This window comes from Sapajus apella, unplaced genomic scaffold, assembly GCF_009761245.1.
Source record: "Sapajus apella isolate SASKATOON/1434 unplaced genomic scaffold, GSC_monkey_1.0 scaffold47, whole genome shotgun sequence".
Classification (NCBI taxonomy): domain Eukaryota; kingdom Metazoa; phylum Chordata; class Mammalia; order Primates; family Cebidae; genus Sapajus; species Sapajus apella.
Genome location: NW_022436987.1, coordinates 4,801,806 through 4,815,294, shown reverse-complemented (window position 1 = coordinate 4,815,294; position 13,489 = coordinate 4,801,806). Strand labels below are relative to the sequence as shown.

Genomic DNA, 13,489 nt, shown 5'->3' with positions numbered 1-13,489 from the left:
TGACCAGGATGGTCTCGATCTCTTGACCTCGTGATCCACCCGTCTCGGCCTCCCAAAGTGCTGGGATTACAGGCTTGAGCCACCGCGCCCGGCCTTATATTTTATTATATATTATAAAACTATTAACTGAACAATTGATGCAAAAATATATTTATAAATATATTTTACATTTATAAAGTTTTATATTATAAACATGTTATATGTATGTGTATATATGTAGTGTGTATATTTGTGTGTGCGTGTGTATGTGTATGTGTGTGTGTATATATATATATATGTATACATACTTTTTTTTTTTTTTTTAAGAGATAGTCTCGCTCTTGTAGCCCAGGCTAGAGTGTAACGGCACGATCTAGGCTCACTGCAACCTTTGCCTCCTGCACTCAAGTGATTCTCCTGCCTTACTTCCCCCAGTAAATGGGATTACAGGTGCCCTGCCACCATGCCCAGCTAATTTTTGTATTTTTAGTAGAGACAGGGTTTCAGCATGTTGACCAGCGTGGTCTCGAACTCCTGACCTCAGGTAATCCACCCACCTCGGCCTCCCAAACTGCTGGGATTACAGGTGTGAGCCACTGTGCTCAGCAAACATATATTTGAGAGTCAAGTCTCACTCTGTCACTCAAGCTGGACTACAGTGGCCAGACCCTGCAACCTCAAACTCTTTGGCTCATGTGATCCTCCTGCCTCCACCTCCTGAGTAGGTGGCATTATAGGCACAAGCCACAGCCAGCCTTGAATTATATTTAAATATAATCAGAATCTAAGCATGATCCATTAATTAAAAATCATTCAGTGGCCAGACATGGTGGCTCATGCCTGTAATCCCAGCACTCTGGGAGGCCGAGGTGGCCGGATCATGAGGTCAGGAGTTCTTGACCAGCCTGACCAACATGGTGAAACCCCCTCTCTTAAAAAAAAAAAAAAATCACACCAGGCGCGGTGGCTCACGCCTGTAATCCCAGCACTTTGGGAGGCCGAGGCGGGTGGATCACGAGGTCAAGATATCAAGACCATCCTGGTCAACATGGTGAAACCCCGTCTCTACTAAAAAATACAAAAAATCAGCTGGACATGGTGGCGCGTGCCTGTAATCCCAGCTACTCAGGAGGCTGAGGCAGTAGAATTGCCTGAACCCAGGAAGTGGAGGTTGCGATGAGCCGAGATCGCGCCATTGCACTCCAGCCTGGGTAACAAGAGCGAAACTCTGTCTCAGAGAAAAAAAAAAAAAAAAAAAAAATCATTCAGTGAAGTAAAGAGTAATTAGAATGTGCTGGCAAATGAGGTAGAGTTCTCACAGACTCCATAAGATGCTAAGGGTTAAACTATGAGGAAAGAATTTATACTGCAAATTTTAATTGGCCCAGTAGAATATCCTATTGGATGGGTGAAATGTTGAAACTTGAAGGCTTTGTGCAGTTCCACGACTATTCAGAAACTGAATATATGAAACTGGCTGGCAGGCAGGTACAGCCTGATACCTTTGATGTGACAAGTGAGATAGGACCTACCAGGCTTAAGGCTAAAAATACTTGTCAAAAAAGAGCTGAGAGCAGAGACAAGATTTTGGAAATGAACATCTAGGTCCAGCAGGTATATTTTGGTGATAGTTTGATCTCAACTGAACTATTCATGTGAATAAGAACTAAAAACACCCTTCTTAAACTTCAATAAAACAGCACTAATGAACATGGCTTAATAAGGGAACCCTATCCACAGAGCAGTTTGGTAAGCATGTCCTGGTTTGCTTTCAGCAAGACTAGGGAATATGAGGAATAGATGTAGCAGTGAAAAGAAGGAGGTTCTGACATATTCCAAACATCATTTCTGATGCTGCTCTGTTAAAAAGCATGTTGTTTTGGGCCGGGTGTGGTGGCTCAAGCCTGTAATCCCAGCACTTTGGGAGGCCGAGGTGGGTAGATCACGAGGTCAAGAGATCGAGACCATCCTGGTCAACATGGTGAAACCCCGTCTCTATTAAAAATACAAAACATTAGCTGGGCATGGTGGCACGTGCCTGTAATCCCAGCTACTCAGGAGGCTGAGGCAGGAGAATTGCCTGAACCCAGGAGGCAGAGGTTGCGGTGAGCTGAGATCGCGCCATTGCACTCCAGCCTGAGTAACAAGAGCGAAACTCCATCTCAAAAAAAAAAGCATATTGTTTCAAAATTATGATGCTAGATTGTACTTTACTACCCCCAAGATGAACACTGTATATGCTACTCTTTTATCACACAAATTGCTCATCTTGTCATAGGTAAGGAAAGTAAAGCATAGACAATTATGAAAATTATAGAAGGAATTCCTGACACACAACTCTTTTTTTTTTTCCTTTCTGAGTCGGAGTTTTGCTCCTGTTGTCTAGGCTGGAGTGCAATGACATAATCTCAGCTCACCGCAACCTCTGCCTCCCAGGTTCAAGCTATTCTCCTGCCTCAGCCTCCCAAGTAGCTGGGAGTACAGGCATGCACCACCATGCCCAGCTAATTTTGTATTTTTAGTAGAGAAGGGGTTCCTCCATGTCTGTCAGGCTGGTCTGAAACTCCCAACCTTAGGCAATCTGCCCACTTCGGCCTCCCAACGTGTTGAAATTACAGGTGTGAGCCACCGCGCCTGGCCCATGAGTGTTTTTTTTTTTTTTGAGATGGAGTTTACTCTTGTCTCCCAGGCCAGAGTGCAGTGGCGTGATCTCAGCTCAGTGCAACTTCCACCTCCCAGGTTCAAGAAAATCTCCTGCCTCAGCCTCCCAAGCAGCTGGGATTACAGGCATACACCACCATGCCCACCTTATTTTTTGTATTTTTAGTAGAGAGGGAGTTTCACCACACTGGCCAGGATAGTCTCGAACTCCTAACCTTGTGATCTGCCCGCCTAGGCCCCCCGACTGCACTCGGCCCCAACATAACTCTTAACACCTCTACTAAAGTAGATCTTGTCCTAAAAGTACCTTGAAATAGGGCAACAAACATGGATAGTTAAAACATATACCACTACTCAGAAGTAATTGTTTGTGTAGGTCAGTACCCCATCTCAACTTCACAGCAAATATAGAAGAAATCAGAGAGGAATTCCCTGCAAACAAACCTATCACCTGTTTGCATTATTTCTTCCTTTTCTCCTACCATATTACCTTCCTACAAGGTAAGATTAATGCCTCCAAACTGCTGTCTGCATTTCATTTGTCTTTTCTCCTTAGGGTTCCCAGAGACATCTTCTGCAAACAATTTCCCACTGTTTCTCCCAGTTCCTTCTCAACAATAACTTAAAAAACAAAAGTGTTGCACTGGAACCGAATCACACACACACACACACACACACACACACACACACACACACACAAAGTGGCCGGGTGTGGTGGCTCACATCTGTAATCCCAGCACTTTGGGAGGCCAAGGTGGGCAGATCACCTGAGGTTGGGAGTTCGAGACCAGCCTGACCAACATTGAGAAATCCCATCTGTAACAAAATCTGCAGAGTGTGGTGGTACATGCCTGTAATCCCAGCTACTCAGGAGGCTGAGGCAGGAGAATCGCCTGAACCTGGGAGGCAGAGGTTGCAGTGAGCCGAGATCACACCATTGTACTCCAGCCTGGACGATAAGAGCCAAAATCTATCTAAAAATAAAAAACAAAACACAGGGCCGGGCGCGGTGGCTCACGCCTTTAATTCCAGCACTTTGGGAGGCCAAGGCGGGTAGATCACGAGGTCAAGAGATCAAGATCATCCTGGTCAACATGGTGAAACCCCGTCTCTACTAAAACTACAAAAAATTAGCTGGGCATGGTGGTGCGTGCCTGTAGTCCCAGCTACTCAGGAGGCTGAGGCAGGAGAATTGCCTGAACCCAGGAGGCGGAGGTTGCAGTGAGCCGAGATCGCGCCATTGCACTCCAGCCTGGGTAACAAGAGTGAAACTCCGTCTCAAAAAAAAAAAAAAAAAAAAAACAAAAAAAAATCCACACACAAAAAACCACAAAAGTAAAGTTAAAAAAGCAAAATTTCAGGCCAGGCGTAGTGGCTCATGCCTGTAATCTAGGCACTTTGGCGGCCAAAGGTGGGCAGATCACCTGAGGTCGGGAGTTCAAGACCAGCCTGACCAACATGGTGAAACCCTGTCTTGAAAAAAAAAAAAGCAAAATTTCAGCAGGGCACAGTGGCTCACACCTGTAATCCTAGCACTTTGGAAGGCCAAGATGGGGGAATTATCTGAGGTCAGTAGTTCAAGACAAGCCTGGCCAACATGGTGAAAACGCTTCTCTACTAAAAATACAAAAATTAGCCAGGCATGGTGGTAGGCACCTGTAATCCCACCTACTTGGCAGGCTGAGGCAGGAGAATCGCTTGAACCTGGGAGGCAGAGGTTGCAGTGAGCCAAAATCATGCTATTGCACTACAGCCTGGCAACACAAGGAGCAAAAAAAAAAAGCAAAATCTCACCTCTCACTCAGCTACTAGTCTCTTTTTCCTCCTTATCACAGCTAGATTTCTTTAAAAGTTGTTACTAAGAATACTTCATGATTTCCCACTACCATCTGGTTTCTGTCCTTAATTCTACTGAAACTGCCGCTTTTACATAAAATTTAATGGTTACTCCTCTTGCTATCTACCCAAAAGAAATAAAAATATACTTCCATAAAAAGATTTGTACAACAATGTCCACAGATGTTAATAGGTCCAACTGGAAATAATCCATCAGTAAAAGAATAAAAAAGTTGCCAAGGTTAGGTGGCTCACACCTGTAATCCCAGTATTTTGGGAGGTCAAGGGAGGTAGATCACCTGAGGACAGGAGTTTGAGACCAACCTAGCCAACATGGTGAAATCCCCATCTCTACTAAAAAATATAAAAGTTAGCAAGGGGTGGTGGCATGCGTCTATCATCCCAGCTACTCAGGAGACTGAGGCAGGAGAATCACTTGAACCCGGGAGGCAAAGGTTGCAGTCAGCCGAGATCGTTCCATTGCACTCCAGCCTGGGCAACAGAGCGAAATTCCATCTCAAAATAAATAAATAATAAACAAGTTGTAACAAATCCATTCAACAGAATATTACGTAGCAAAAAAGAGAAATGGACTACTATACACACAGTAACTATGATTCTCAAAAATATCATACTGAGCCCAGGTGTGGTGGCTCACGTCTGTAATCCCAGCACTTCTGGAGGCCGAGACGAGCGGATCACAGCGTCAGGAGATCAAGACCATCCTGGCCAACATGGTGAAATCCTGTCTCTACTAAAAATATAAAAAAATTAGCTGGGCATGGTGGCCCATGTCTATAATTCCTGCTACTCAGGAGGCTGAAGCAGGAGAATTGCTTGAACCTGGGAGACAGAGGTCGCAGTGAGACGAGCTCACGCCACTGCACTCCAGCCTGGTGACACAGAGAGGCATCAAAAAAAAAAAAAAAAAAAAGGCTGCATGCAGTGGCTCACACCTCTAATCCCAGCACTTTGGGAGGCCGAGGCAGGCGGATCACAAAGTCAGGAGTTCAAGACCAGACTGGCCAACATGGAGAAACCCCGTCTCTACTAAAAAATACAAAAATTAGCTGGGCATGGTGACTCGTGCCTGTAATCCCAGCTACTTGGGAGGCTGAGGTAGGAGACTTGCTTAAACTGGGACCTGGGAGGTGGGGGTTGCAGTGAGCCAATATTGTGCCACTGTACTCCAGCCTGGGCAACAGAGCAAGACTCCATCTCAAAAATAAATAAATAAGTCCCTATAGCTTAACAAATCAAATATTTTCATTTTTCCTGGTTTTATTCTCTAGCCCTTGCTATCCATATACATACATAATTTTTATAGCATTGTAATGATCACATAGACAACATTTTGTATTCAGCTTCTTTCATTTTTATAAATTTTCCTAAATTGTCAAAAATTCTCGGCCGGGAACAGTGGCTCAAGCCTGTAATCCCAGCACTTTGGGAGGCCAAGGCAGGTGGATCACGAGGTCAAGAGATTGAGATCATCCTGGTCAACATGGTGAAACCCTGTCTCTACTAAAAATACAAAAAACATTAGCTGGGCATGGTGGTGTGTGCCTGTAATCCCAGCTACTCAGGAGGTTGAGGCAGGAGAATTGCCTGAACCCAGGAGGTGGAGGTTGCAGTGAGCTGAGATCACGCCATTGCACTCCAGCCTGGGTAACAAGAGCAAAACTCCGTCTCAAAAAAAAAAAAAAAATTCTTCACAATGATCACTTTCAATTCACATTTAGCAAATTAATTTTCCTTATAGGCCATTTAGCATTATTCTTATTATGTAATAAACACATACTTTTTTTTTTTTTTTTTTTGAGACAGGGTCTTGCTCTGTCCCCCAGGCTGCAGTGCAATGGCACAATCTTGGCTCACTGCAACCTCTGCCTCCTGGGTTCAAGCAATTCTCTTGCCTTAGCCTTCTGAGTAGCTAGGATTACAGATGCCCACCACTACACCTGGCTAATTTTTGTATTTTTAGTAGAGATCAGGTTTCACCATGTTCCTCAGGCTGGTCTTAAACTCTTGACCTCAAGTGATCTGCCCACCTTGGCCTCCCAAAGTGCTGGGATTACAGGCATCAGACACCATGCCTGGCTTTCCCTTTAATCTTTTATAGTCATACTGCTTGTAGCACTAACTTCAATTTTTTTGGGGGAGGCAGAGAGGTTGTTTTTGTTTTTGAGACAGAGTCTTGCTCTGCTGCCCAGGCTAGAGTGCAATGCTGTGATCTTGGCTCACTGCAACTTCCGCCTTCCAGGCTTAAGTAATTCACCTGCCTCAGCCTCCCGAGTAACATGGACTACAGACACCCGCCACCATGCCAGACTAATTTTTGTATTTTTAGTAGAGGCAGGGTTTCACCATGTTGGCCAGGCTGGTCTTGAACTTGTGACCTCAAGTTATCCAGCTGCTCCGGCCTCCCAAATTGCCTGGATTACAGGCATGAGCCACCGTGCTGGCCAAGTTCAATTCTTTAATCTGACATTAAGGCTACTCATCAATCTGGCTCCTACCTACCTTTCTAATTTCATCTTCTATTTTCCTTAGGTCCTTACCTTCACCATGGTCAAACTCCTAAATACACACACACACACACACACACACACATATCAATGTGCATGCTGTCAGGGATATTTCCTTTTTTTTTTTTTTCCTTATCAGGGATATTGAGAGGTAAAAAAAAAGAAGTTGTCTTTGCTTTTAAGAAACTCATTCCATGATAAGAAAGTGAAAACAGGTCATTAAAACAGTGTTGTGAAAATAAAAATTCACACTCTGAAAAGGACAATTTGACACTACCAATCAAAACTTTAAATGCAAATCTTCAATCAGGTAATTCTTGGAATTTATTAAACACTCACTCATGGAAGTGTGCAAGTTTCACTAAGGTATTATTTATAGCAGAAAAATAATCATCAACCTATTTGTCTATCAATAAGGACAAGTTAAGTATTGGACATCCACATCCTGGGCAACATAGTGATACTACTGCCTCTACAAACTTTTTAAAAAAATTTTTTTTAAAAAGATGGGGTTTCACCATGATGGCCAGGCTGGTTTTGAACTCCTGACCTCAGGTGATCCACCATCTCGGCCTCCCAAAGTGCTAGGATTACAGGCGTGAGCCACCACACCTAGCCTTTTTTTTTTTTTTTTTTTTTTTGAGACAGAGTTTCTCTCTTGTTGCCCAGCCTGGAGTGCAATGGCACAATCTCAGCTCACTGCAACCTCCGCCTCCCAGGTTCAAGGAAGTCTCCTGCCTCAGCCACCAGAGTAGCTGGGATTACAGGCATGCACCACCACTCCCGGCTAATTTTTGCATTTTCAGTAGAGACGGGGTTTCGTCATGTTGGCCAAGCTGCTCTCAAACTCCTGACCTCAGGTGATCCACCGGCCTGCCCTCGCAAAGTGCTGGGATTACAGGCATGAGCCCCTGTGCCTGGCCTACAAAGATTGTTTTTTAAAAACCTGGGCATGGTGATGTGCACCTGTAGTCCTAGCTACTCAGGAGGCTCAGGTGGGAAGATCACTTGCACCTGGGAAGTTGAGGTTGTAGTGAGCTGAGATCGTGCCACTGCACTCCAGCCAGGGTGACAAGATTGAAACCCAGTCTCTTTAAAAAGCCAAAGGATTGGCCGGGCGCGGTGGCTCAAGCTTGTAATCCCAGCACTTTGGGAGGCTGAGGCGGGTGGATCACGAGGTCAAGAGATCGAGACCATCCTGGTCAACATGGTGAAACCCCGTCTCTACCAAAAATACAAAAAATTAGCTGGGCATGGTGGCGCGTGCCTGTAATCCCGGCTACTCAGGAGGCTGAGGCAGGAGAATTGCCTGAACCCAGGAGGCGGAGGTTGCGGTGAGCCGAGATCGCGCCATTGCACTCCAGCCTGGGTAACAAGAGCGAAACTCCGTCTCAAAAAAAAAAAAAAAAAGCCAAACGATTTTAAAAATGTATCTATACACACATATACATACACATCCATATAGGGCATCCCTAAATGAAACATGTAGGTATTTAAAAGAATGAGATCAATCTATTTGAAACAGTGGGAAACACGTCCAAGATATGTTGTAAGTGGGAAAAAGCAAGTTGCAGAATATACCATATGATTGCATTCATGTTTTAAAAAATTTATACAGATATCTGTACATGCTTGTATGAACATTTAAAAATTCAATGCTTATCTTCCAGAAATGCAACTATGTTATGAGGGTGGAGTGGTTCTTTATTTATTTTAAAAATGAAACCAGGTAGTAGAGGGACAGTTCAATCCAGCCAGGCCATCTTTCTATTAAGAACACAATGAACCCTTACTTCACAGCAACAACCCAACACATAGCAAAGGACTATGGACATTTTGCAAACCATGTATCTGGTAACGGACTTCTATCTAGAGCATATAAAAGTACTCTCACAATCCAATCATAATAAGACAAAGAATTCAACTTAAAAATGGGTAAAGGATCCAAATAGACATTTCTCCAAAGATTATAAGTGATCACTAGGCACAGAAAAAATGCTCAACGTTATTAACCATCAGGGAAATGAAAATCAAACCTACAAGAGACACCATTTTATCAACACTAGGAAAACTATAATCAAAAAGTCTGATGATAACAAGTGTTGGCAAGAATGTGGAGAAACTGGAAGCCTTTACACACTGCTGGTAGGAATGTAAAGATGGTGCAGCCACATTGAAGAAATTTTAGAGTACCCCAAAAGGTTGAACACAGTTACCACATGACCCAGCAAATCTATTCCTAGGTATTCTACTCCCAAGAGAAATGAAAACCTGTGTCCACACAAAAACTTTTGTACAAATGTTCACAGCAGGGCCAGGGGCCCCCATCGTGGCCGAGCGCAAGACAAAATTGTCCAAGAATCGCTGCGGATGAAGTTTATGCAAAGGGGATCGACTCAAAAACCAAGAAACAACTAGAAGAAGAAAAGAAAATTATTAGTTAAGAGCACCAGTACTTGGATTTGCCAGAGCAGAGAAAGAAAATTAATGCTTCAGATGAATGCTAAGCACAAAGCAGTAGAAGTTGAAGATGAAACAGTGGAGCTCCATGTGTCAGATGAAGAGAAGGCTAGAAAATATGAGACTTTGGTGGGGACAATTGGGAAAAAGTTTGCCAGAAAGAGAGACCATGCCAATTATGAAGAAGATGAAAATAGAGACGTACAACCGATTAAAGCAAAGAAGATGTTCTTAAAGCCACAGGATTAAGATGGATGACTTAAGCCATGGCCCACGGTTGCTCCACGGAAGTCAGCTGCTTCATGGAAGTCAGCAGCGGATCTAGAACTCATCCCAATGGTGTCTCTATAGTTACTAACACTGTAATGTTTACTTTGTAAAGAGATGTATCATTTTAGAAACAGGCTGTTTTTGAAACAGATGTTGATGGATGCTGTACATCCTTTGCTTAATGGTATTCATTCATAGTGGATTTGTAGCCCCGCCCCCCAGCCCCCATCTTCAAAGGTACATTGTTACAGGGCTGCTTCCCGAAGAGTTTTTTTGACCTCAGGTTTCTCTTAATTCAGTTCTCCAGTCACTGACCTTGAACTGACTCATGTAAATTAATGCCAATGTTTAAACTGCCCTTATGTTTATATTTATGTCAAGCCAATTCATACATACACTTTGGAATCAAATGTCCTAAGAGTTTATTATGTAAGTTTATCAAGACTAAACATGCCTCTCCAGCCTTAAAAAAAAAAAAATGTTCACAGCATTATGCATAGTAGGCAAAGGGTAGAAACAGCCCAAATGTCCATCAACAGATGAATGGATAAAATGTGCTATGTTCATACAATTAAATATTATATGGCAATAAAGTATTGATATATGTTACAACAAAATGACCCTGGATAAGGCTACATACTATATGATTGCATTTATGTGAAGCGTCCAGAATAGACAAATGTACAAACTAGTACCTGGGTGGACAGGAGAACTGAGAGGAAATGGGGAGTAATTGCTAATGGAAATAGTTTATTTCTGAGGTGATAAGTTGTAAAATAATTGATTGTAGCAATGGTTGCACAACTCTGAAGACATTAAAATTCCATTTTTCTTTTCTTTCCTTTGAGACCGAGTTTCACTTTTGCTACCCAGACTGGAGTGCAGTGGCACAATCTCGGCTCTCTGCAACCTCCACCTCCCTGGTTCAAGCGATTCTCCTGCCTCAGCTTCCCGAGTAGCTGGGGTTACAGACGCACACCACCACACCCGGCTAATTTTTGTATTTTTAGTAGAGACCAGGCTTCACCATGTTGTCCAGACTAGTCTCAAACTCCTGACTTCATGTGATCCACCCACCTCAGCCTCCCAAAGTGCTAGGGTTACAGGAGTGAGCCACCACGTCAGGCCTAAAATTCAACTAATTATACACTTTTTTTTTTTAGACAGGTCTCTCTCTGTCACCCAGATCGGAGTGCTATAGCACAATCATGGTTCACTGTATCCTGGAACTCCGATCCTCTCACATCTGCATCCAAGTACCTGGAACTACAGGCACATGCTGATTTCACTTAAAAAAAATTTTTTTTTTTTTTTTTTTTTGTAGAAACTGGGGAGGGCCGTCTCCCTAGGTTGCTCAAACCAAATTACACATTTTAAATGGGTGAACTGCAAGGTATGAGAATTACATTTTAAAAAATAAATGGGAGTATCAGCAAAGGGAAAAAAAGGCACTCAAATTATCTGCAGACAGCTGACTGATCACAGAATTTCCAAATAGTGGACACTAGTAATTAAGGAAAAAAAAAAAAAAAGTATTTCCAAACAGTCAAAATTAGCTATGCATCTTATGGGTGCTTTTGGATGATCTCCTTATCACGTATTTTCTTATTAAACGTAAACTTGGCTCTACAAACTCAGCAGGAAAAAAGCACTAAGTACCGTTTTAGTCAACTACAGCAAAACACAATTATTTTCTAGTAAGACTCAGGACAAAACTGACCACAACCTCGAACATACAATTTCTCCCCACATCCCCACTTGACTACACCAGCTGATTTAGACACTTCCAAAGCAAAGGCTGGAGCTGATTTTAAACAAATAATGGACTGGCAATGGTATCCTTTCTTCTTTTTAACTTCGTTATTATGTGGGGAAAAAAATGTCAAAAAGCAAAAGGGGAAGGAATAAAAACTGGTTCACGTTCCACATTGTTTCAAAGTGACTTAAAAGAATTTGTTTACTCTTTTGGCCAAAACTGGAGAAGAGAGAGGATGATAAACTGTAAATTTCTAATATTCGATTTAGGCCTCAGTAACTTTTTTTAATGAAAGAACAAATCTGCCCACGATAAGGGTGGGAGGGTAGCCCTAGGTGGGATCGGCAGGCGGGGTCTTAGGAGGGCCTGGGCCAGCCCAGCCGCCGGCGCCCCCGCTGCGGCCTGGTGCGGCCCGTGGGCCCGGCGTCCCAGGCGGCGGAACTCTGCCTCGGCGGCGCCTGGGGACTCGTTTCGCGGGGAGATCAGGCCGAAAAACGCGGCCAGGCTCCCGAGGGCTCCACCCTCCCCTCTTTCACTCCCTCCCCTTGGCGGTCCCCAGAGGGATACAGACGGGGCGCATCGCTCAGAGACAAGTTGGGGGGGGAGGTTGAGTCCTCAGCGAGAAAAGCTCCGACGCCCAGAGTGGCGGCCGTGGGTTATTAATAAACTCCGCTTCTGCCCAGGCGCCGCTACCGCGGCCGGCCCGTAAAATCGGCAAGGCCTGCAGCGAACGCTAAGCAGTGGGAGCCGGAGCCCGGGCCCAAGCGGGCCCGCGCCGCCGCGCTGAGGGCGGCGGCCTGGCGGAGAATAATGCACACTGGGTAAAAACACATTTATATACGAACCTCCGAGAAAATTTTCCAACAATTCCTTCGTCCGACCACCATGCACCAGGACAGGAAACAGCCGTCCGGCCCCCAGGCCCCGCAACCCGCATAGTCTATCTGAGGCCCGCCCCCAGCTTCCATTGGGCTGTAATTACATCACTCAAGGGAGGCTTCCGGCTTTCCATTGGCCCAAATTCCGTCAACGTGAAAGAAAACCGCCCTAGCGGCGCCCCCTCATCTGACGTCAGCCAGACCTGGCTTTACAGCCCGCCCCTCAGTGGCTCGCGCAAAGGGCAGAATCAAAGCTCCTGTGTTTGACTGGTTGACAAGACTGCTCATCCCAGACCGACACCGCCTCACTGACAAATGAGTTATACCGATTCTGGGGCCCCAGCGGGAGGCGCCATTTTGTAGCGAGGGAGGGAGGCTGGTCCTTGTGATTACCCGGGAGGGAGAAAGGGTGACGGGCGCCATCTTCCCCATAGGGGCGAGGAGGCGGCCTTGATTCTCCTGATGGGCTTGCTGGAGTGCGTTCTGCAGACCAGAAGGCCTTTGCGTAGCGATTCTTGAATGCTGATTAGCAGCCCTTTGGGAGGGAAGTCGAAGGGAGGAATAGGACAGGATGAGAGACTTGACCTCTCCCTGGAGGCTCTGAGTGCTGGCCGAGGCCCTTGGTCTTGGGCTAGGGCTCTGCATTACCCAGAGCTGCTGTATGCTGGTGATTGGCTTCCAAGCTTGTCTGAGCTTCTCCAGTCGCCGGGGCGTCGCCATGCGGTGGGAGGGTGAGCCTTCCTCTCCTACTGAAACTCCAGCGGCTTGGCATCCGGCCGGGGGTCTTGGATTCCGCTGGGAGACACCACGGATGCTTTTGTGCTTTGACGTAGTTTCGGTTCAAAATTTGAAGCCGTCAGAAATGGTGTCGCTATGGTCTTTTGTATGTTCTTGTGTCGCGAACTAAAGGAAGGTCAAAAGGGTGGAAAAGCATTCGGTCTGGTTCCCTAAAGTTAGTAAGAATGGGTACAAATTAGTTGTGGCCGTTGCTTGTAGCCCTCAATCCAGCCCTTTCTAAACCTTTGGGTATACTTCTCAGTTCGGAAGGTACTCAGTACAAATTTGCTTTGGCCAGTAGGCCGAGCAAAGATTACGTAGGGTGTATTAGACTCACATCTTAA

At 44.9% G+C, this 13,489-nt stretch overlaps 1 protein-coding gene and 1 pseudogene across 6 annotated transcripts in view; one reads left to right on the top strand and one right to left on the bottom strand.

Annotated features, from left to right (window-relative positions):
• ZNF143 (zinc finger protein 143) overlaps positions 1 to 12,447 on the bottom strand; it is a 76,765-nt gene extending 64,318 nt beyond the window's left edge. For 3 of the 6 annotated variants that reach the window (XM_032240712.1, XM_032240711.1, XM_032240708.1), the window contains exon 1: positions 12,336 to 12,447. The gene's annotated coding sequence lies outside the window, so the exon portion shown is untranslated. The remainder of the gene's footprint in view (positions 1 to 12,335) is intronic. The other 3 variants (XM_032240707.1, XM_032240709.1, XM_032240710.1) reach the window with 1 other exon arrangement.
• Positions 9,138 to 10,147, top strand: LOC116525114 (annotated as a pseudogene).
• Positions 12,448 to 13,489: the final 1,042 nt, after the last annotated feature.